At 44.4% G+C, this 22,587-nt stretch overlaps 1 protein-coding gene across 6 annotated transcripts in view; it reads left to right on the forward strand.

The window, feature by feature from the left end:
- The first annotated feature begins 518 nt into the window (after positions 1-518).
- LOC120396080 (CD276 antigen homolog) overlaps positions 519-22,587 on the forward strand; it is a 40,005-nt gene continuing 17,936 nt past the window's right edge. For 2 of the 6 annotated variants that reach the window (XM_039520986.1, XM_039520988.1), the window contains exon 1: positions 519-700. The gene's annotated coding sequence lies outside the window, so the exon portion shown is untranslated. Of the gene's footprint in view, positions 701-1,501; positions 1,642-7,162; positions 7,186-22,587 lie in introns of those variants that run through there. The other 4 variants (XM_039520982.1, XM_039520984.1, XM_039520983.1 and 1 more) reach the window with 4 other exon arrangements.

The following is a 22,587-nucleotide window of genomic DNA, read 5'->3' on the forward strand; positions in this document are numbered from 1 at the left end:
TCAGTTGTAAACCTTTGAAAGAACAGCTATAACATTTTGTTCAGCGTTACAAACAACCTCCATTTCCGAGGTATTCGTAACTCTGAGGTTCTACTGTATTCTAATTCTGAAAAGGACTCTGATACCTGAACATTACATGGCAATTGGCAGCTTAAGAAAAAGTCATTGGGACACATTATTAAATACCCCCAGTAATAGTTTCTCCCAGTCTTATCCATTCACTTTGTTCTACTTCCTCACTCCAACTCCCATATTTAAAAGATAATATGCTAAAAGATCAAGAAAGGCCAGTGCAATAACTAGCCTTTGCAGTTTATAGCTAACCCATGTTTTAAAAATCCTCTAAATATGTTCACATAAATCACGGTAAGATTTTGGATCAATACATAATGCTCTGTGACATTTACAGCATGTTTGGCCAAACAGGGAGGTGAGAAAGATGGAAGATCAAATGTTGCTGAGCATTTATTATTAGATGGTACTTCACAATCACCACTAACTTCAGCGGAGCAAGCTGTAGTTAGTGTGGTTATTCCTTTCATTCCACTGGTAGTCAAGACCCACTATGCTACACATGTGAGTCATTCCCTCAAACATCCTGCCTTGTAGCAGCACTTCCTCATTTAGTGCAGGGAGTTGGTTCCAGTACTGCATTCGACTTCCAGCCCTCTTAAGCAAAGTATCAAGAAAATCCGGACACGTAAGTTGGTTCTTTTCAATAGGGGCGGGGAGGGGGGAACTATCGGTGCTGCATCTGAGACATGAGCTTATATTGATCTTTTTACATCGGCTTCAGGAGCGGTGTGTGTCTAGAAAACAGGGAGTGAGAAGTGAAAGTTTCCGCTGTACGTGGCAATGTGCTGGGGGAGATTAAAAAGCAACAACATGCCAATCTCCAATTTCTCGTAAATGCCATTTGCTTTAGTTTTGATTTGGGGGTGGGAGTGTGAAAAGTGACTGCTTAAAAAGTAATGGTAGAAGAGAAAAACAAATCAAGCCACTAAAAGCATGCCGGTGAGAACAAAGGGAGCTCTCACCTGAAGCTAAATGTTATCTACAGTATTTGCTCAATTAAGGAAATGGCAGGCACTTTGTACTCGCTTTCCTTGGTCACTGTATTGAATGAGATTTTGGCATCAACTTTACTGCAAACGTGAAGCTTAGATTTAGCTTGCAGAAAGTGACTGCTGAACTCAAACATAAATACCGTACTCACACTCAACACTGAAAGTTATTTACCCAGTCTGGGAAGAGAAACTATAACAAACCAATCTATTAGTCATATCACTAAACACACTTTAAAGTTTCAGCTGCAGAGTGTTCCTAATGATCTATTTGTGACCAAGTCACAGAGCAAGAGTCAAATATTGAAAAACACATCAATTCAAGAAAATCTCAAGCTGCTGACAGACAATTGACTTACTGAATTAGTATTTTTATTGCAATAGCATTTAAGGACCCCAATGAGAGGTTAGGGTCCCATTATACTAAGCAAGAAACAGGGATGGCCTGTGCCTAAAATAGCTCAGGTGCAATTGCATAAACTGTGTAAGTCACAGAGATCAAAGTAGTCCCAGGTGTTTGTCATCTTAGCTAGTGGGAGTGATTCGTACACATCAGGACAAAGGTAGGCTTCAGGAGGTATGTAAGATGATAAGTTGTTGGCATTGTGAATTTTCATGGGTGTTTGTACAGTAACTCCTCACTTAATGCTGTAGTTATGTTCCTGAAAAATGCAACTTTAAGTGAAACAATGTTAAACAAATCCAATTTTCCCTTAAGATTTAATGTAAATGCGGGGGGTTCGGTTCCAAGGAAATTTTTGGGGGGCAGACAAAAGGCATTATATACTGTACAGTACTGTTGTTAGGAAGTGCCCCTGGCTTACCCCACACAGGCACAGCCCGCTGCAGGCAAGGACGCTAGGAAGCACCTTTGCAGCAGCAGTGGCAGCTTCCCCAGAGAACAGGCACTGACTTTGCAGGGGATGCTCCAGGCCCACCTCTTCCCACCCCCACTCCACCTCCTCTCCAGAGCATGCCACATCCCCTCTTCTTCTCCCCCACCCACAAAGTCCTAAGTGCCTCCAAACAGCCGTGTGGTGGGGGGGGGAGCACTGGGAGGGAGGGGGAGAAGGCGGAGAAAAGGAACTTGTGCAATGCTCCCTTGTAAAGTCGCTGCTCTTCCACAGAATCTTACAAGCAGTGGATAGAGCAGGCAGCCAAACGACGTTATAAGGGAGCATTGCACAACTTTAAATGAGCATGTCCCCTAATTGAGCAGCGACATAACTTTGAAACAACATTAAATGGGAGGATGTTAAGTGAGGAGTTACTGTATTCAATACAGGTACTTGCTACAAATTACTCCCTTAGTGCTACTCACAGAGGTGGTATACACCAATTATAGGTAATGGAGAAACCTGAAGCACACATATAAGTGAACTGGCACAACATTAAGAGAGCAGAATGTTTTTAAATGGGGGAGGGATAGCTCAGTGGTTTGGGCATTGGCCTGCTAAACCCAGGGTTGTGAGTTCAATCCTCAAGGGGGCTATTTAGAGAACTGGAGTAAAAATCTGTCTAGGGAGTGGTCCTACTTCAAGCAGGGATTGGACTAGATGACCTTCTGAGGTCCCTTCCAACCCTAAACTTTTATGATTCTAAAATGTAAATATAAATAGTTACCAATCATGTCCAAAACTGTAAATAATGAACAGTCTGATTTGGGCTGAACTGCCCCCACTATTCCTCAGAGGTGAGCTTAAACCATGATCATAATCAGACCAAAGCTAGAGGAAGCTTTTCCACCAAAAAGTTAATTATCCAAAAGCTGGGAGGTTCCTAAGTCCCATTTTCAAATGTGATTGAGGCTCCCAAGTCTCACTGAAAGTCTATAGGATTTAGGCTTCTAAGTCACTTATGAGCTTTTGAAAAATTGACTTGAGATAACATAAATGATGGAGGACTTGAGTTCCTCGATCATTTAAACACAGTTGTCAATTCTGAAAGTACAGTGAAACCACATTTAGGTCTGGTCTACACTGGGGCCGGGGGGGGAATCAATCTAAGTTACGCAATTTCAGCTACATGAATAACGTAGCTGAAGTTGATGTATTTAGATCTACTTACTGCGGTAAGTGGATGGCTGATGCTCCCCCATCGACTCCACCTGTGCCTCTCGCCCTGGTGGTCAATCCAGCCAGTAATATAGAAAATATACATCACAATCAGTCTGAAACCCAAAGGTCTGCTGCAATTTGCAATCTGCCTCTTAGCCCCAGTCTACACTACAAATTTATGTTGGTATAACTATGTCGCTCTGGGATGCTGGAAAATCCACACCTCTCAGCAACAGGGTTAGACTGACTGAATTCCCTGGGTAGACAGTGCTATGTTGATGGGAGGATTTCTCCCACTGACACAGCTACTGTCTTTTGGGAAGGCGGAGTACCTACATCGATGGGAGAAGCTCTCCCGTTGGCGTAGGTAGTGTCTTCACTATGTGCTACAGATGATGCAGCTGCACCACTGCAGTGCAGTAAGTGTAGACAAGCTTTTACTAATACAGTGTATGCAACACAAAAATGCAGGGACAGTTGCAGATGAACCTCCTCAGGAAACCAAAGAATATTTTCAAGAAGTAACAGTTGCCTTTTCCACCTAACATTAGGTCATCAAAATGTTTTCATAATTCAGTCAGTCACTTGCAAAGATTCTCCCATTGGTTAGTGATGTTCTAATAAACATTTCTCAAGTGGATAGTCCTCATGCAAAGTGCTCCTTCAGTCCTGCGAAAAGACAAATGCCTATTGCTGAGCTTTCCTCTGATGGCACGAGTGTGCCCGTCTTCAAGGGAAGCCACCCTGAGAAAACCTATTGTTTAAGAGCAGGCCAGCTGGCTCCCGCTATCACTGTGCTATATTCACTTCGTTTATAGTTGATTTTAAGTCAATAAAAACAAAGCCTTTTAAAAAAGGATTGTGAAAACTAAAATAAGTTTTATTAGTCACCTCTGAACCTCACTGCGTCACATCCTGCTCTGGTTCCCCTTCCCTCTTTCATTGCAGAAATCATACACAATGTAAGTCCGCTCTAATAACCTGCACAAACTCTCACCAGAGGTAACATTGCTTCTGCGCTTGTTTTTTTCCTCCTTAAATATTTGCTTTCCTCTTTTGCTCCACCACCATCTGCCCCCTCCCTATTTGATTCCCAGCCCCATATCTGCTTTAGCAGGGCCGGTGCAAGGAAGTTTCGCGCCCTAGGCGAAACTTCCACCTCGCTCCCCTCTCCCAGCCCTGTGGCAGCTCCCCATCCCCCCCTCCACCCTGAGGTGTCCCCCCCATGAGAGTTCCCTCCCCAGGGAGCCGTGCAGCACCTCCCCACCCCAGCTCTTCTCTGCTCCGCGTCCTCCCCGAGCACGCTGCCCCCACTCTAATTCTCCTCCCCTCCCAGGCTTGCGGCGCCAAACAGCTGATTGGCACTGCAAGCCTGGGAGGCTGGAGAAGTGGAGCAGCGACCGTGCGCTCGAGGAGGAACCGCTGAAAATTTTTTTGAGGGCACCGCTTTTTGGCACCCCCAAATCTTGGCGCCCTAGGCAACCACCTAGTTCGCCTTAATGGTAGCACCGGCCCTGTGCTTTAGTCACTAAGGGCTTGGCTACACTTGCAAGTTAGAGCGCATTAAATCAGCCCTGGGTGCCCTTATCCCTGAGGTGTCCACATTGGCAAGGCACTTAGAGCTCCTGGACTCTGCAGCTGGAGTGCTCCTGGTAATCCATCTCCATGAGAAGCATATAGCTTGCTGCGTCCCAGGTTACCCATACTCATAATCCCCTGAAGTCAAGTGGCCACTCTTGGCATTGTTTTGAACTCAGCTGCAGGCATGCGGATATCCCCTTTCAAAGCTCTGTTTCTAACAGCCAGCATGCTTATCTGCCCCGGGACAAAGCAATCATTACTGTGGAATGCTGCTGCTGAGAGTGTGTGTGAGAGAGAGGGGGGGGGGGGGGGGCTCTGCTGCTGCCTGAACTTACAAAGCAGCATGCTGACACACTCTCTGCCCCGCAAAACACACTGTCTCTCTCTCCACATACACACTCCGTGTCACACTCCAACCCCCCCATTTGAAAAGCACGTTGCAGCCACTTGCACACTGGGATAGCTACCACAATGCACTGCTCTTTGTGGTGTTGCAAGAGCTGCTAATGTGGCCATGCCAGCGCGCTTGCAACTGACAGTGTAAACACACGGCAGCGTTTTCCCTGCTGCGATTTCTGAAGGCTGGTTTAACTCCCAGCACTCTACATCTGCAAGTGTAGCCAAGCCCTAAGGACCAGAATCTAATACCCTTACTCATGCTAAGTATCAACTTATTGCATGGGTAGTCAGTTAGGTCTATAGGTCTATTTTTGCTTCTCAGGGTGAGTATGGGTATCAGAATCTGGGCCTCAGGGTTTCCATTTTAACACCACCCCTAATCCCCTTCCCTTTAGCTGGAGAGAGGCTTTAGAAAGAACCCTCCCCCATTTGTTTGTCAGTCTTTTAGATGGTACAAAAGATGGTAATAACTGTCCTCTTGGGGAAAAAGAGAAAAAGTTAGCCTGAGGCCAGTCCATCTATCATTGTTGCTGTCCGATTCCATTGTTGCAAAATATGCAGTCTTAGGCAACTAAGCTAGACTCGTATTAGAGAGATATATTAGAAAGAGATATGGTGGGAAAGGATAGATGCAGGAAAGGATCACATGTCAAATGATGTTCGGTATTTAACTGAAGCTGGTGGAGGTGGTAATGTCATTGGGTCCCTCTCTCTAGCCTGGTCTGGTCAGGACATCTCTCAGGATCAGGGTCACAGAAGACAGTTGGGGTGGCAGCCATGACAGTGAAGCTCACTCTAGTAGCCTATTTTTCACCCCAAAATTCTCTTTAATGACATAAAAAAGGAGCAATAGTGGAAAGTGCATCCCAACATCATTTTGTCCACCAATCAGACCAATTTCTGACACACCACTTTTGGTTCACTGATAGGGCCCTACCAAATTCATGGTCCATTTTGGTCAATTTCACGCTCATAGGATTTTAAAGATCATAAGTGTCATGATTTCAGCTATTTAAATGAGAAGTTTCACCCTGTTGTAATTGTAGGGGTCCTGACCCAAAAAGGAGTTGTGTGTGTATGTGCGCGCGGGGCGGGGGGGTGTCACAAGGTTATTGTAGTGGGGTGGTTGTGGTACTTCAGTACTTCTGAACCTGGTGGCAGCACTGCCTTCAGAGCTGGGCAGCTGGAGAACAGCAGCTGCTGGCCAGGAGCCCAACTCTGAAGACAGAGCCACCACCAGCAGCAGTGCAGAAGTAGGGATGGCACAGTACGGCATGGCACGGCATGGCATAGTATATTGCCACCCTTACTTCTGCGCTGCTGGCTGCAGAGCTGGGCCCTCAGTCAGTAGCTGCCACTCTCCAGCCATTCAGTTCTGAAGGCAGCACAGAAGTAAGGTTGGCGAAACAGTGACACCCCCTCCCCAAAAACAAACAAACAAACCTTGCAACCACACCTGCAACTCCCTTTTGGGACAGGACCCCCAATTTGAGAAACGCTGGTCTCTCCCGTGAAATCTGTATAGTATAGGGTAAAAGACCAGATTTCATGGGGGGGGAGACCAGATTTCACAGTTCGTGATGTGTTTTTCATGGCTATGAATTTGGTAGGGCCCTATTCATTGATTTCCACTCCCCTTGTTTACCAGTCATAATTTTAACAGTCCTTGAAGCATATCAATAGGCCTTTTTGTTTTAGCTAATTTAGTCCATCTCCCTTTCGCAACTTTTCCCATCAACATTTATTATGATAAGATATCACAATCTATGACCTAACACTCACTTTTTACAGTTGAGCTCACAATTAGAGTACTTTTGTAGACCCCGTTATCACAACATGCCTCTGCTCATTTTAAGAAAAAATGAATAGCTCACACAAAGAAGAGGGTTTCTGTGGAAAAGCCATTTACAAAGCGCTTTGAGAATTTGTTGTGGCAGGATAAAGCAAGCCCAAAGGTCGGAGCCGGCAAACCAACCAAGGCATTTTGTCCATACTTCCGACATGAAACTAAAACATTGGGATTACTAACATGATATGATTATTTCTACTAATCCTAACAGAAGAAAATCCAGAACAAGTAAGAGGTAACATTTACATTCATTACAGAAGAGATTTTTTTCATCCTCTCAGGAATTATCCACTGGGGTCCAAATTCAGCAAAACATTTAAAACCATCTCTATTCATCAAAGCTTTTAAACCCTTGTTTAACTTTAAACACATGCTTGAGTCACATTAACTTCAATGGGATAACATATGCTTAAAGCTAAGTGCAGGCTAAAGTGCTTTGCTGAATGGGCATGGACTGCTGCATCAGGGCTTGAATGAGGCTTCCATATTATAAAACAAAATAAAAGTAAAACAAAGGTGTGTTTTAATAAACACGTCTATCAGAAAACTACTGCTAGCAAATTGCAGTTGCTTGAAAGCGGTGGATGTATATTCTCTTTAGTTCAGCCATTTGGCTCCCATTTGTTTCAGGTTACCCTGTGGCTAGTTTAAAATCTTTGTGGGTTTTGTGGTGATGATGGCTATGTAAGGGAAAGGAGGCTTTGTTATTCTGTCTTCTGCATCCTGCTCCTTTAAACAGGGCCTTTCTGACTCATGAAGGGCAGCTGCCGTTTTCTGTGTTTCATTTCAGATGTGGAATGTTACAGAGAGAGTCAGTGTTCTCTCACTCGCTCGCCTACGCACGGAGGGCCAGACCCTCAGCCTATATAAATCAGTGTAGTTCTCTCTATTGGAAGAGGTCAGTGAAGTGCAACCAATGGACACCAGATGAGGTGGTGACTTGGATACGTTAGATTGTTCTCTCTTTGTCTTAATCTGAAATAGAAGTAATCTAGATTTGGGGGAAAAAACACACACATTATTTGTTCCAATTATTTCTGCTTCATGACTCTGTGGTAACTCACAGCAGGAATAAAGCCAGTTTAACCTGCTACCCAGGAATTCCCACTGTGGAGGGGCAATCCCTGACTGGTATAAAACCACCGTATCAGCTCCACCCCTCATTTTGTAGCCTGAGATAAAGGAAGCATGTTGGGGAGTGGCTAGCAGAACTACTACATCAGCTCCACACCTTACTCACATGTGTAGGCTGGGATACAGGAAGCACGCTGGGGAGTGGCTGGCTGAAAAAGGGGGCACGCCTGGAGTGTCGAGTCACGCCAACTATTCTTGGCTTTTAGCAGCCAGGTGTAGGTTAGGGCATCCTGGGGGCTGCTCTAGTTTATACCAGTGATCAGTCCAATCCCTGGCTGGCTCCAGAATCTAGGAGACCCCAGGGATGATACAGAAACATTTGCTCCCACCCCAAGCTATAGCTCAGAACTGTGGTCTGTATCTTTCAACTCAGGTTCCCACTTCAGCGCTGTCTTGAACAGCTCATTTTGTCTCATCTTTCATCTGCCTCCATCATTCTCCCTTGAACGGGGTTTTTATTTTTTTATTTTATTTTTTATTTAAACACAGCTTGGAAGAGGTGAAAGAAAGATCAGTGTGCAGTAGCATTAGGTCCGGTCCTTTAAGTTTCATGCAAGACCCAAGGCCACTTGTGAAGTTGCCAGAAAGCCTTATATCCCAGTATAACAACGTAGCAGGGAAGGATCTAAAGACCTCAGCAGCAGCAACCAGGCATGATACTGGGGAGAGGGATCCCAGTTTGAACTGTATATGTGAGAGCAACACAAGAGTTTTGCTTGTGGAGGAGACTTAACCAGCTACCCTCCTCATTGTGTATGTTAAGAGGTCTTCACCAGTCAACTGTTTCCTTCAGATTCTATAGCTGTATTTTTCTGACTGTTTTCTATAAATCTTGTTATATTGCACTTCATATAGGTAACCTGTCAGCCAGTACCCAGGACACTGCAGGAATCACAGCATAAGTAATTAGCGATCTGCAATGGGTGTAGGCAAAGTGTCTTCTGCATTATTGGGGAATTCTGCTAATTATGTTAATCCTCTGAATTTTATTATCTTGGGGTGGAAACTGTTTTATTGTGATCCTCAGATCTATATATATTTCCCTGTGATGTCAGTTATGAAATACTTAAAGGAGGTGGTTTTCACATGGATTATTATTACTCACAATCACTTGGAATATCTATTGAAATCTTTGTTAGAAAGATGCTAAGTGCTCTAACAACTAGACAGACCACTCACTTTACCCAGTAGTGATGCAGCCTGCACCAAAATGAAAGGTGGCAGCCAGTTAATTCTCATGTAGACTTGTTCTCTGTTGAGGATGGAAAGTGAAGAATCTTATCCACTTAATATGAGTACTTTGAGATCCTTGGACTGGCGACATTTCATCAGAATAAAGTGCTTTTCAAACTTCCACCTCTGTCAAATAGGTAGGCATATCCTCATTGTATAGGTAGGGAAACCGAGGGACTGAAAGATTAAGTGATCTATTCATGATCACAAAGAAGATTTCCCCCATCTCTTCCGATTCCCCAAGTGAAACTACAAAGCAAGTTTTAAGTAGGCAGAATCTACTTACCCTATACAATTTTGGTCAAGATCCTGGGGCTAGGCATTCTAGCTCTTGTGAAACACAACAGTGCTTTTAACTACTGGAGCAAGTCATAAACCAAGGAAACAATTTCCCAAAAACTGTCATGAAGTTTTTTCAGTCACAATTTTTCATTAAAGTTTCTAATTTTGGTAATGTTCAGTCAGCTCTATTAGGCCTTGATTCAGCCAAACCCTTGGCTTAGCCTTAATTACCACAATAGTCAAGACTTCGGATTTTCACCTTATCCAAAAGAGCTTAGTTTCAGCAGCAGCCTACTAGCAACCGGCTGTAGTTTTGAATCAGAGGTAAATACGACTCCCAATGCCATAGTTTTGAATCAGAGGTAAATACGACTCCCAATGCCATCACCACCCTGGGTTCATGTAGGGGGAAAAGGGGGGTTTGTTTCACCACCTCATCCCTGCCCCCAACCCATGCCCTATGGAGACCTCTCCAATCACTAACAAGACTTCACTGAGGAGATCTGCCAACTTTGTGGCCTGGGATGGCATGGTCACATTGATCAGTCACCCCTTCTGCCAGAAGCCCTCTATCCCTAAAAGCATAGGGCAAGACAAAAACAACTGCTTTCCTGGTACACTGCTGCTGCAGGCACGACTGGACATCACACCTTTTAGTGCTGTAAGAAGTTACACACAACATTCCAGCAGAGGATGCAGAAGCACTTCCAGACGTTGCAATAAATTAAACACCTGTCAATCCACCTCTCAAAGCATCCACAGGGTCTAACCTGAGAGGTACTGAGCACCCTCTGCAAGGTTCTTGCCACCTTCTACTCCCAGCGCTCAGCATCTTGGAGAAGGCAATCAGCACTTCACAGGATTTGGCCCTCTGTTCCCAATTGAAAGCAAGAAAAAGAGCAAGAAAGGAAGTTAGTCTTTACGGCAAGCATTACAGTGGACGTAAAAGGTCAGCAGCAGCTGGTACTCACTTATCAGCACTTCCTTCTACTAGTATTTTATGCATCTTGCAGTGGCTCTTAGCCAGCAGCTGCCCTTCAGTGGGAGTTCCATGAATGGCTCAAGGCACTCAGACATCATGGGGATGAGGGATGAGACAAGATTTTTTATTTTTTTTTAAATGACTAGTGAATTTAGATTTACAACTGAGACATCTGAAAAGGGGCCCTATTTGGTGCTCATCATTTTCTGGTCATCAGGCCTCTTTCAGGTGTCTCAGGCTGGGCACCCAAAAGTCCCTAGTTATTGGTTAAAATCTTAGCCCTAGTGTACATGGGCCTGTACAAGGGCCATATTTTCAAAGTCGTCCTCTAAATCTGTGCACTCAAAACTGCATGCTCCCTTTTGTTGGGCTCCTGGATGTGTTTGGCTGCTGGCAGCCTCTAGGAAAATGCATGAGGCAGCCAGGATATCTACAAGATTGACTAAAGCACTGCAACAAGGACTGTGGTTGATAGCTCAGCTCCTCAGGCGTAATGGAACTTTCTAGAATAAGGGTAAAACTCATCTGTGCAGGAGACAGAACTTTCTTGGTGTCTGCCCCTTGACTGTGAAAGAAACACCCCCAGGAACATAGGACCATCATACACCTCACCTCTTTTCACTACAAGTGCAAGGCACATTTCTTTGAGCTTGCCTTCCCCAACACTCCCAGAGCAACAAGTGTATATAAATACATTATAAAAAAATTCCAAAACCAAACACCCCCACAGCTCACACTTCTCCCCTTGGGGAGAGGAGAAGAAAACAAACCCCTCGTGACAAATGTTAGTCACGTTGCTTAATGCAGTACTGGAAGGTGCTCAGATCTCTGGTGATGAGCACAATATAAGAACCTGTATAGAACAGAACACCAGAGGGGGGCTGATGAAGCGAGTTTTCTCTTATGCTTTAGGCTATCCGAACATTGCAGTATGAGTTCAACCTGTTTTTTGTATTTCCAGGCCATTTGATGGGCCATGTGTTACCTTACAGAGTTTGAGAACTCGGATGTGCAACCCTCCGAGTATAAAAGCAATCTCACTGTTGCTCTGCTCTAATCGAGGAATCCGCCATAATGCTCTGCCTCTCAGACTCCCAAATGGTGGCTCAGGGAAAGATGGGCAGCCATGTAATGAGAGGGCCTCAGCCCCTTGTGCACGGTTTCAACCAAGATCCCTGAAAGCACCAAGCTGGAGTTGAAACTAGAGCATTACTGCATTTAAAAAAAAAAAAAAAAAGCAGCCTACCCCTCCACCCTATCCTCACTGACTCAGGTGCTGCTACTGCCACCAGCGCCTCTTGACCTGCCACTACAGAGGGACATACTGGACCAGGCATCCAAGAAAGAAGCTGCTGCGAGAGCTGCCACTACTGAGCCAGGAGGTACTTCAGAGGGAGCCAGTCAAGAGGAGGAAGGAGTTGGGGAGATACAGCCAGAATGGGGATCCCACATAAGGGCTGCTCAGAGTGGGAGGAACGGTGCTGGGGTTGCCACCACAGTCAGTGTCCCATTGACTTCAATGGAACCCTGCTCATTCTTAACGTTACAACACTTACATAAGCACTTGCAAGTTTGAGGCCTTCACAGGGCCGTAGCAACAAAGAACGTGGCCCCCTCCGGACATATGTCCGGGGCCCCTTACAATGCAGAAACTGGAATGCAGTATTTATTTTATACAATATACAGGGTTCATATTATGTATACATAGGCCTACAGTGTACATGTATTCCGTATTTACGCAAAGCGCTTCTTTCGAGCCTTGTTCTCCGCAAATTGGTTAATCAATGCCAGATCTCTGGACTATGACGCAATCTTGTTTTCGATTGAGATAACTGCAAGTGCAGAAAGCCTGTCATCTGTCATGGTTGAGCGCAGGATATTCTTGATCAGTTTCATTCTGCTGAAGCTCCTTTCAGCACCGGCGACAGTAACTGGTGTGGTCAGAAGAATTCTGATGCAAATGCAAAGATTCGGATATATCTCCTGAAGGCTGTTCTTGTATATGTACGTTAAAATGGGTCCAACTAAAATTCGAAACTGACCGACAGACAACTGATGTAGCCAATAGCATTATGATGTATCATAATGACTTCACGGTTTTGTCAGTAAAACCGACATGGATTGTGCAATAGCGTCAATAAATGTCACTTACCTAGTTATACCTTACTTTTTTTTTGCCACTTTTAGGGGCCCCCTTCCGGTCGGAGGGCGCTCGCTACGCCTCTGAGACTAACAGACGTTTTGGAGCATGAGCTTTCGTGGGTGAATACCCACTTCGTCGGATGCACTATTCAAAGTGATGCTACACACGGTGTCAGTTGGCAATCTTCTCTGGAATTATTGTTTAATTCCGGGATATTTCACTTGCCTAACCCTTAGAGTTTGTGCTGGTTGGAAATACAATGCAAAACTGGTGTGAAAAGGAAAATTAAACTCAATTTGGATCTACTTTCAGGGGGGTTTCCTAGACCATATACGTAGGCAAAATTGACATTTCTGTGGTTTTTTTGTGGTTTCACTTATATTATACTATTAAACAGTGTCAGGCACTTTTGTGCTTCTCCTATTTCTCTGTGAGAGTCACTGCTCTTTGTCACATTAGATATGGTGGTTTTAAAATTCAATTTAATTTCTTTGTAATGCTATTTTTAATAATGAGGTTAGATTCGTTGAATTCTAGTGATTATGAAACTGTCATCCCGATGTGGTCCAGGCATCCCCTGAACACTTCTACTAATGCAAGTTGAGCCTAGTAGTAGAATAGTGTGTGGGCTTCATTCAGATAGAGGCTACTAACAGTGCTAAATACTGTAATGATTCTTTGAGATTAATCCTCGGTGAAATAGATTTGGTAAAGCCATTCTTGAAGTCCCTACCCCATACCACCTCTTAGTTTGTTTGCCTGTTAGTTCACAATGGAGTGAAGTCATTAAGTTAGATGCTATGTATGTTCGTCCATCGTTTTCGAAGACCTTGACATCTAGCAGGTTGTGAGCTGTCCACAGTGCGTCCGCAGGTGGCTGATAAGGCCAATACGGGCACTAGATGTTCTGCCACATGTTGGGCAGACATGTGTGGGCACCACTGTTACAACATTTACAGCTCTGGCTTTACGGAGTGCTCGCTTCTCTTGTGCTATAGTTATCCTTCTGGCTTCAGATGTCTGGCAGCCTTGGTGAATCAGCGTACGCCATGTCGATCGGTCTTGTGCCAGAGTTTCCCAGGAGGTGATGTCAATATCCAGGGACTTGAGAGGCTTTCAGCATGTCTTTGTATCACTTCTTTTGTCCTTGAGACAGCTCACCATAAAAAGAGCTGTTTGGGGATGCGGTGGTCTGGCGGTGGTCTGGCATCCTTACAACATGGCCTGCCCAGCATGTCTGGGCTTTCATAAGCAGAGTGTAAACTGACGGCAGGCCTGCTCTGGAGAGGACTTCTATATCTGGCACCTTATCCTGCCACCGGATCCTCAGAAGTCTGCGGAGGCAAGTCATGTGGAAGTGGTTCAGTTGCCTAGCGTGCCTCCTGTATACAGTCCAAGTCTCACTGGCATACATCAGGGTAGTTAGCACTACTGCTCGGTAGACTTTAAGCTTTGTAGCAAGGCTTATTCCACGGTGGTCCCACACGTTGGTCAACAGTCTGCCAAATGCAGAACTTGCCTTAGCGATTCTGCAGTTGACCTCGATGTCAATTGTCACTGCGCGAGAAAGGGTGCTGCCAAGGTATGTAAATTGGTCCACTGCTTGCAGCTTTTGTCCCTTCACTATGATGGTGGGCTCTTGGTGTTGGGCTTTCGGAGCTGGCTGGTGCATCACTTCGGTTTTCTTTATGTTGATGAGGAGGACGAAGTTATCGCATGCTGCTGCGAATTTCTCCATGCTAGCTTGCATTTCCTGCTCTGATCCAGCATTCAGGGCACAATCGTCAGTAAAAAGAAGGTCTCTTAGCACAGTCTCCTTTATTTTGGTGACAGCCTGGAGTCTTCGCAGGTTGAACAGTTTCCCATCAGTCCTGTATCTCAGGCTGATTCCCAAGGAACTGTTCTGAAAGGCGTCTGACAGCATAGCTGAAAACATTATGCTGAACAGGGTCGGTGCCAAAACACACCCCTGCTTGACGCCGTTTGTGACGGGAAAGGCCTCTGAAGCTTCTCCGTCGTCCAGAACACGAGCCGTCATTCCGTCGTGGAACTGACATACCATCAGGATGAATCTGTCAGGGCACCCAAACTTCAACATGATGCGCCACAGACCTTCGCGACTGACAGTGTCAAAAGCCTTGGTAAGATCCACGAAGATGGTATACAGTTCACGATTCTGCTCTTGACACTTCTCTTGGAGCTGCCAAACTGCGAAGATCATGTCCACAGTGCCACGCTCTTTGCGGAAGCCGCACTGTGTCTCGGGTAATAAAACCCTGTTCCAGGTGGTCAATCAGGCGATTCAGCAACACTCGTGCAAGGATCTTACCTGCGCTAGAAAGCAGTGATATTCCTCTATGATTATCACAGACTTTTCGATTTCCTTTCCTCTTGTAGAGGTGTACGATGGATGCATCTTTCAGTTCCTGAGGAATGGACCCTTGATTCCAGAAGGACTGGAACAGCTGAGTGAGTTTGTCAACAAGCATTGCACCACCATCCTTATAGATTTCCGCTGGAATCGCATCAGATCCTGAGGCCTTGCCACTAGACAGCTGACTGATGGCCCGTAGGGTTTCAGTCTCTGATGGTGGAACGTCCAGGCTGTAATTAATATCCGCCTGGGGCATTCTGTCAATCGCCTCATTATTGATGGAAGATGGGCGGTTCAGTACAGATTGGAAATGCTCAGCCCAGCGCTGTAGAATCAGAGTCTTCTCAGTAATGAGAGTTACACCATCTAAGTCCAGTAGAGGGGAACTCCCTGAAGGCCGAGGTCCGTACAAGGATCTAAGGGCTTCGTAGAACCGTTTGGCATCGTTTCTATCAGCAAACTTCTGGATTTCATCTGCTTTGGCACTCAACCAGGAGTCCTGCATCTTACGAAGCTTGCTCTGTACGGTCCTGCGAATGTTGTTGAAGGCATTTTTCTTAGCTGTTGACGACGGGTCGTTCTGATGAGCACGGTGAAGGCAGTGCTTTTCAGCAAGTAAAGCCTTGATCTCTTCGTCGTTTTCATCAAACCAGTCCTGCTGTTTCCTGTGTGAGGGTCCAAGAACCTTTAGTGCAGAAAAGTGCACAATATTTCGGAAGCGTTCCCAGTTCCTCTCAGCGTTTTCCTCTAATTGCAGCTCTGAGAGTTGGTTGTCGAGATCTTCTACTAGTGAAGCTGCTGTGCTGGGGTTCCTCAGTTTACTGACGTTGATCTTTTTCATCACAGCTTTATTTCCCTGCGGACGTCTCTTTGGCTTGATGTGAAGGCTTAATTTAGAGATGATAAGTCTATGATCAGTCCAACAGTCAGCACTCGGCATGGCCTTAGTCACCCTTACATCCTGTCTGTCTTTCCTCCGCACGATGACATAATCAATGAGATGCCAGTGCTTGGAACGTGGGTGCATCCAGGACGTCTTTTTGAAAGTGGGCAGGCGGAAGATGGTATTGGTGATGATCAGATCATGAGCCGCACATGTCTTCAATAGTAGTAGGCCATTGCTGTTGCATTTGCCGATTCCATTTTGTCCAATGACGCCATCCCAGGCAGAATGATCGGATCCTACTCTCGCGTTAAAATCGCCAAGTAGAATCAGCCTGTCGGTGCGCTTCACGGATGAAAGTAGGGCATCGAGATCTTCATAAAACTTGTCCTTTACTTCATCCGGATTCGTCATTGTGGGTGTGTAAGCGCTGATTAGCATAACTCGCTTTCCTCTCGGTAGTGGAAGATGCAGTGTCATGAGTCGATCGTTCACGCCCTTGGGAAGACTGGCAAGTTTTGCGGACAAGATGATTCTTAACCGCAAAGCCAACTCCAGATTCACGACGTTCGTCACTGCTACGTCCACACCAGAAGAATATGTAACCACCTCCTGTTTCTGTGAGCTGACCTTCGTTGGCTAGACGAGTTTCACACAGGGCCGCAATATCGATGTTAAATCTTGCGAGCTCTCTGGCGACCAGAGCTGTTCTTCTTTCTGGTCGATCTGCTGAGGGGTTGTCTTGAAGTGTGCGTACATTCCATGTACCAATAATGAGCGGTGTCACCTTGCATTTTGTTGTTTGAAATTTTGTTATTCGACCGCATAAGATGGGATCCCCTCCAGCCGCGGTAAGCTGGCCAGGGTTCTATGAAGCAAACAATGTTTAGGGCACCTTTTCTAGCCCCTTCCTCTTACTACGGAGGTGAGCAGTGCAGTCCTAAAGAGGGCTGCTCAGTCACTCAGGTAGACACCGAATCCAGCTGTTGCTTCAGTCAGCAAGAAGACGACCATTAGACCTGAGCCGCCTGTGTGCAGGTCCGCAGCTACAGCTCCCAGTGTATCCACACCTGCTGCTTCGTCGCTCGCCCATCGCCACAGGACTTTAAAGTTTTTACGGGAATTGGAGGGATGTCAAGACTTGTGCATGAATTGAATTGTATTAAAGTGAGGTAGAGGTGCGCATAGTCGGCCTCACTCTCTCTTCCCAGATTCCATCTTGCTCCAATGGCAGGACAAAAGTCGAGACGGTTGGAGATGGGCTGGGCGCAGTGCATCTTTCGTGTCTTGCCGTGCTCTTAGCATACCACATCGCTTGCAGAAACTGCCTTCATGACCGTTGGTCCTATTCCAAAAGGTCTCATCCACTCAATCCGCTGAAGTCTGTCTTCACATGCTCGGGATAGACAAGGCACCATCTCACCGTATGTCTATGCCCGACGGCTACCCTCAACCTGGTTTGGCCAGCCTGTCGAAGCTGTTGCCCGGGGTGTGGCCGCTGCGCATGCTACAGCTACTAGGAGCCACAGGTGAGAGCTGAGTGACAGGTGGGAACCAAAGGTGGACAAGCTGCCCTGAAAGGACACGACATGCCCCTACACCAGAGGTGCTACCCCTCCCTGAACACCCCATACACCCCAAGTTAGATGCTACTATAGTAGAAGAGTGACAAAACAAGCAAACAGGGATAATTTTCATGGACTCAATACAAGCTGACCATTTGCAACTATCAGTTATCCAGCTTGATTTTAGTATGTACACTTACATAGCATTTGTCATCTGAAAGTATCCCAAATTGTTTTACAAGATTAAACTAATACACTGTGCAAATTACAGGGTAGTACTGAAATGCAGGTTACGAATGACATATGGGTACTTACTATGAAACTTCCATATAAAGGGCAGACAAGGTTTTGCCCAAAGAACTTCATAAAAACTGGTAACAGCAATTGCACCTGGACAGTTATTTCTATGGGTTTTTATGGGTTTTTTGCCTGGATAGCTTCTCTGAAAGTGTCTAACTCTGGAGGACATTGGTTATGGTTGAATCTCTTAGACAAGGTGGATTTAAAAAAAAAGTGATTTTTAACATAAAAATCAAATTTTAAAAATTTAAATCAGATTTTTTTATTTAAATATATTTAAAATTAAATTTGAAATTGACAACCTATGTTAAGGTCTAAACTTATTATAATCTATTAAGATCATTACATTAGAAAAATAATTTAAAACATTACATGTTTGCTGCCAAAGTTTTAAACAAAGTCAAACCACTAAACTGGTGGAAGTCACTTGCTAAGCTCCTGGAACCAGAGTTTGTTAAAGTGCTAAATCAGCTTTTGACAGTAGTGCCCTCTTCTGCAGATAGAAAAAGAGATTATTTCCTTCAGTTCAGTGATTAGTTAATTCAAAGTTTAAAACTAAATTGGGAGTTGAAAAAGAAGGAGAGTTTGCTTTTGACTTCCAACCTCTGAATAAAAGGAACATACGTACAAAATGGGAAATTACTGCCTGGGAAGGAGTACTGCGGAGAGGGTTCTGGGGGGTCATAGTGGATCACAAGCTAAACATGAGTCAACAGTGTAACACTGTTGCAAAAAAAGCAAACATCATTCATTAGCAGGAGTGTTGTAAGCAAGACATGAGAAGTAATTCTTCCTCTCTACCCTTCACTAATTAGGCCTCAACTGGAGTATTGTGTCCAGTTCTGGGCGCCACATTTCAGGAAAGATGTGGACAAATTGGAGACAGTTCAGAGAAGAGCGACACAAATGTTTAAAAGTCTAGAAAACATGACCTATGAAGGAAGATTGAAAAAATTAGGTTTGTTTAGTCTGGAAAAGAGAAGACAGAGGGGACATGATAACAGTTTTCAAATACATAAAAAGGTTGCTACAAGGAGGAGGGTGAAACATTGTTCTCCTTAACCTCCGAGGATAGGACAAGAAGCAACGGCAGTTTAGGTTGGACATTAGGAAAAACTTCCTAACTGTCAGGATGGTTAAGCACTGGAATAAATTGCCCAGGGAGGTTGTGGAATCTCCATCATTGGGGATTCTTAAGAGCAGGTTGGACAAACACCTGTTAGGGATGGTCTAGATCAGTAGTTCTCAAAGCCGGTCCGCCGCTTGTTCAGGGAAAGCCCCTGGCAGGCCAGGCTGGTTTGTTTACTTGCCGCGTCCCTGGGTTTGGCTGATTGTGGCACCCACTGGCTGCAGTTCACCACTCCAGGCCAATGGGGGCTGCAGGAAGCGGCACGGGCCGAGGGATGTGCTGGCTGCCCTTCCACTGGTGCTGCCCACCCATAGGCAAAGCAAGGGGTCAGAAAGGAAGTGGGTTTTCTTGCTAGAGGGCTGAATATAGCAAGGTCTTACTAGAGTTTCTCCAGGTTGAATTGCATGTGTACAATTTGGCTGCTATTCCTTTTCTGTGTCCAGGGTAATAGGACTTTGTGTACATTCTGTGACTAAAACTAGGCTAGGAGAAGACATGGGGAATTTGTGAGACTAATTGCTCCTCAAAAAGGAAGCTAGCCCACTGCAAAGCCCCCAAATTGGCTACCCACTTGGCAAAAGGAGCAACAATAATTTGTCACCGCTTTGTTTTTGCGGAAGGAAGCCCAGGCTTGGAACTCGGTTGCAGTTCAAGGGAGTGGAAAATCTCCAGAGGACCATGGCACACTTCCTCCCAGCCATTATCCATTCAGTTTCATATCAAAAAAGAGCTAACAAAATATTCCATTGCCTAGATGTTGGTCAGCTTGAAAGCAGTCTGTCATGAGTTTGATAAATAAAGTTTCCCTTCCACTTCCTGGGAAATTCCCAGAGAATTTCCCTTTGACCATTTAAAAAAAAAAAAAGTAAGATATGGATTTCAGAGTACAAGGGTGGTGGCCAGGGGGAGGGGGTTTCCCTCTTTGTGTGTCTGGACTGGTGACATTTTTTGAGGGGATTTTGTAGTCCAGCAGCTAATTTTAGTATCAAGCCTGACTGAAAACTTACATTTGAATGAATAAATTAAATGAACAGTATTTATTAATTAACAGAAAAGCTAAAGAGCCAGTCTCCAATCATGGAACCTCAAGAAATCTGCAAACTAATTACAATAATTAGAAGCTGACAATTTGACATTTTTAAAAAGCTGAAGTTGAGTAGAAATGCTTACAATTGGGATTAATTGGTTATACAGGTATTGTGTCTAGAGGCAGCTTTTGCACTTGCTTGGGGGTTGATTCTGCTCTGTCACACTCGCGTAATTCTGGAGTAATTCCATTGACTTCAGTGCAGCTACTCCAGACTTACACTGCTGTGACTGTAGAGATTTATCCCTAAGTGAATAAAAGGTTTAAAAGGAATATGATATGGGCACAAAATTTGACTCCTCCACTTGATTTCTCGACAAGGTTTTGCAGTATCCATGTAATTAATTTCCTTGGCAGGATGTGGTTACTTCACCAGAACGCCCCTACCCCACCCACCAAATAGTTCATTTTTCTTCAGTTAATTTCTCTATGCAACACACACTAATATTAGTGTCAATATAGGTCAACTTTACAATAGCAAATCATTGTGCACACGATCTTAAAAATACACGAGTGAGGAAAAAATAGTTTAATTCATAAAGTTTTAAGAAGCTGTCATCAAATGTGAGCAAAGGAGAATTTAAAAAAAATAAAGACACCTCAGCTGTGTGCTTGTCACCTTCAGACATACCAAGTACAGCTCTTATTATGTAAGCACTTAAGCAGGTGTGTAACTGGACTCATGCGAGTAGTTCTAGTCATTTCAATGGAGATATTCAGGTCAGTAAAGTATAAGGTATGTGCTGAAATGTTTATAGAATCTGGGCCTTCAATAATTTAGTGGTACAGCACTTAACTAAACCCAAGAGCAAAACACTCATGAGCTCGGAGATCCAGCTCTAAAACTGACAGCTGGCCTCTTGTTTTAGGGAGCTGAGCCAACATATAAGCTTTTTGGAGACCCAATCCTTACTCTCATGCACCTCCCCCACCTTACATTTGCGACTGAATTAAATTATTGCACACAGGAGCAGCCAACCTAGGTGACTGAAATATCAGTAGGACAAATGATAGTTACTGGAAAAAACTGAGCGTCCCAGGAGACACTCAAGATTACAGCTAAGCATGTGAAAACAGACATGGATAGAGCTAAGAACCTCCAGTTCAGGCATCCTGAATCAGTTTTCATCTGTGCCAACTTGAAGAGCCAGCTACGGTTAGTCATGTCACACATTTTAGACAATTTAAAATAGGTCGAAACCTATGAGAGGCTTTTTTGAAATGCCTTTGGATGACCACTCTCTATGTCTTTAACACAGAAATGCTAGTGGTCAGGTACTTGCGAATGAAAAAGATATCAAATGGATTTGAAGCTGAGCTGGTAACTCCCTCCCTACTCCCATATGGCCTACTATGGTTACCCATTCCTTACAGCAGGAAACTCATGACAGGGAAAAGAAATGCTGCAAGCACACACACTTTAAAAGGGGAAGGCCACGCTTCTCAAATATGCCTAATTTTAGGCATCCAAAAAGATGCCTGATTTTCAGAGGTGTTCGGCTCTCAGTTCCCATTGACATTGATCAGAATTGTGAGAGCCTAGCACCTCTTAGAAATCAACCCAATTGTTAACTTTAGTCACCCAAATTTGAAAATCTTGGCCTAAGGGTTAAATCTCTAAGGCCTTGATCCCACAAATATACATGTATGTGCTTACAAATATAAAATTAAGTATTCCTATTGAACTCATGGGGCTCCCAACATCCATTAAGTTAAGTACATGGATAAGTCCATATTATATAACTGATATTTTTTCAAAGAAATTCCATACTGATTTAGACACAAGTGTCTTCCTAAAACAAAAACAACCTATCCAGAACATGAGATAACCCTTAATTCCACACTAATGCCCCCTACACTGGTTACTACATCTTGCTGCTAACTCCTAGAGACTGACCAGCAGCTCTCTGCATTGTTTTAGAGAACTTGTTAGAACCCAGTAAATAAATTTTAAGCTGCAGCTGCTTTTGAAACCAGTCAGTCACACCGATACCAGTAATCAGCATTTATCCCTGCTCACATTAATACAACTCGCAGTCTAGTCCTTGGAGATTTCCAGTTCAGTTTTTTGAGCCATAAGCTTTTGAGATTAAAAAAAAAAATCAAAACCCTTTCAATGATCTTCCCTGCTACTCATTTCATTCTTCCAGCACACAAAGGAATTTGGAAATGAAAGGGCAGGGGTGGCAGAAACTTTCAGGGGAAGAAAAGGGAATCAGAAGAAAAACAAAGTTCCTTTCTCTCTGTCAGAGACAGACCACAATAAGGAACAAAATCTTTTTCTGACTTCCTTTAAAGTTTCACAAAAGGGCAGGAGACCATCACATGTCACTAGCCTCTGGAAATAAGTCTAGTCTTACTACAAGCACAAAGCAATGCATGGACAGAACATGCTTCTTGGGATTCTGTTTGTAGGATGGGTTTTCTGGACTCTCCATGGGATATTAAGGACTCTGGGCTTTCAGAAATCCAGAATAACTGACATCCAGAGAAATACACCAATCGTTGTGTTAATGACACACTAA

Source organism: Mauremys reevesii, linkage group 1 (assembly GCF_016161935.1).
Source record: "Mauremys reevesii isolate NIE-2019 linkage group 1, ASM1616193v1, whole genome shotgun sequence".
In the NCBI taxonomy this organism is placed as follows: Eukaryota; Metazoa; Chordata; order Testudines; family Geoemydidae; genus Mauremys; species Mauremys reevesii.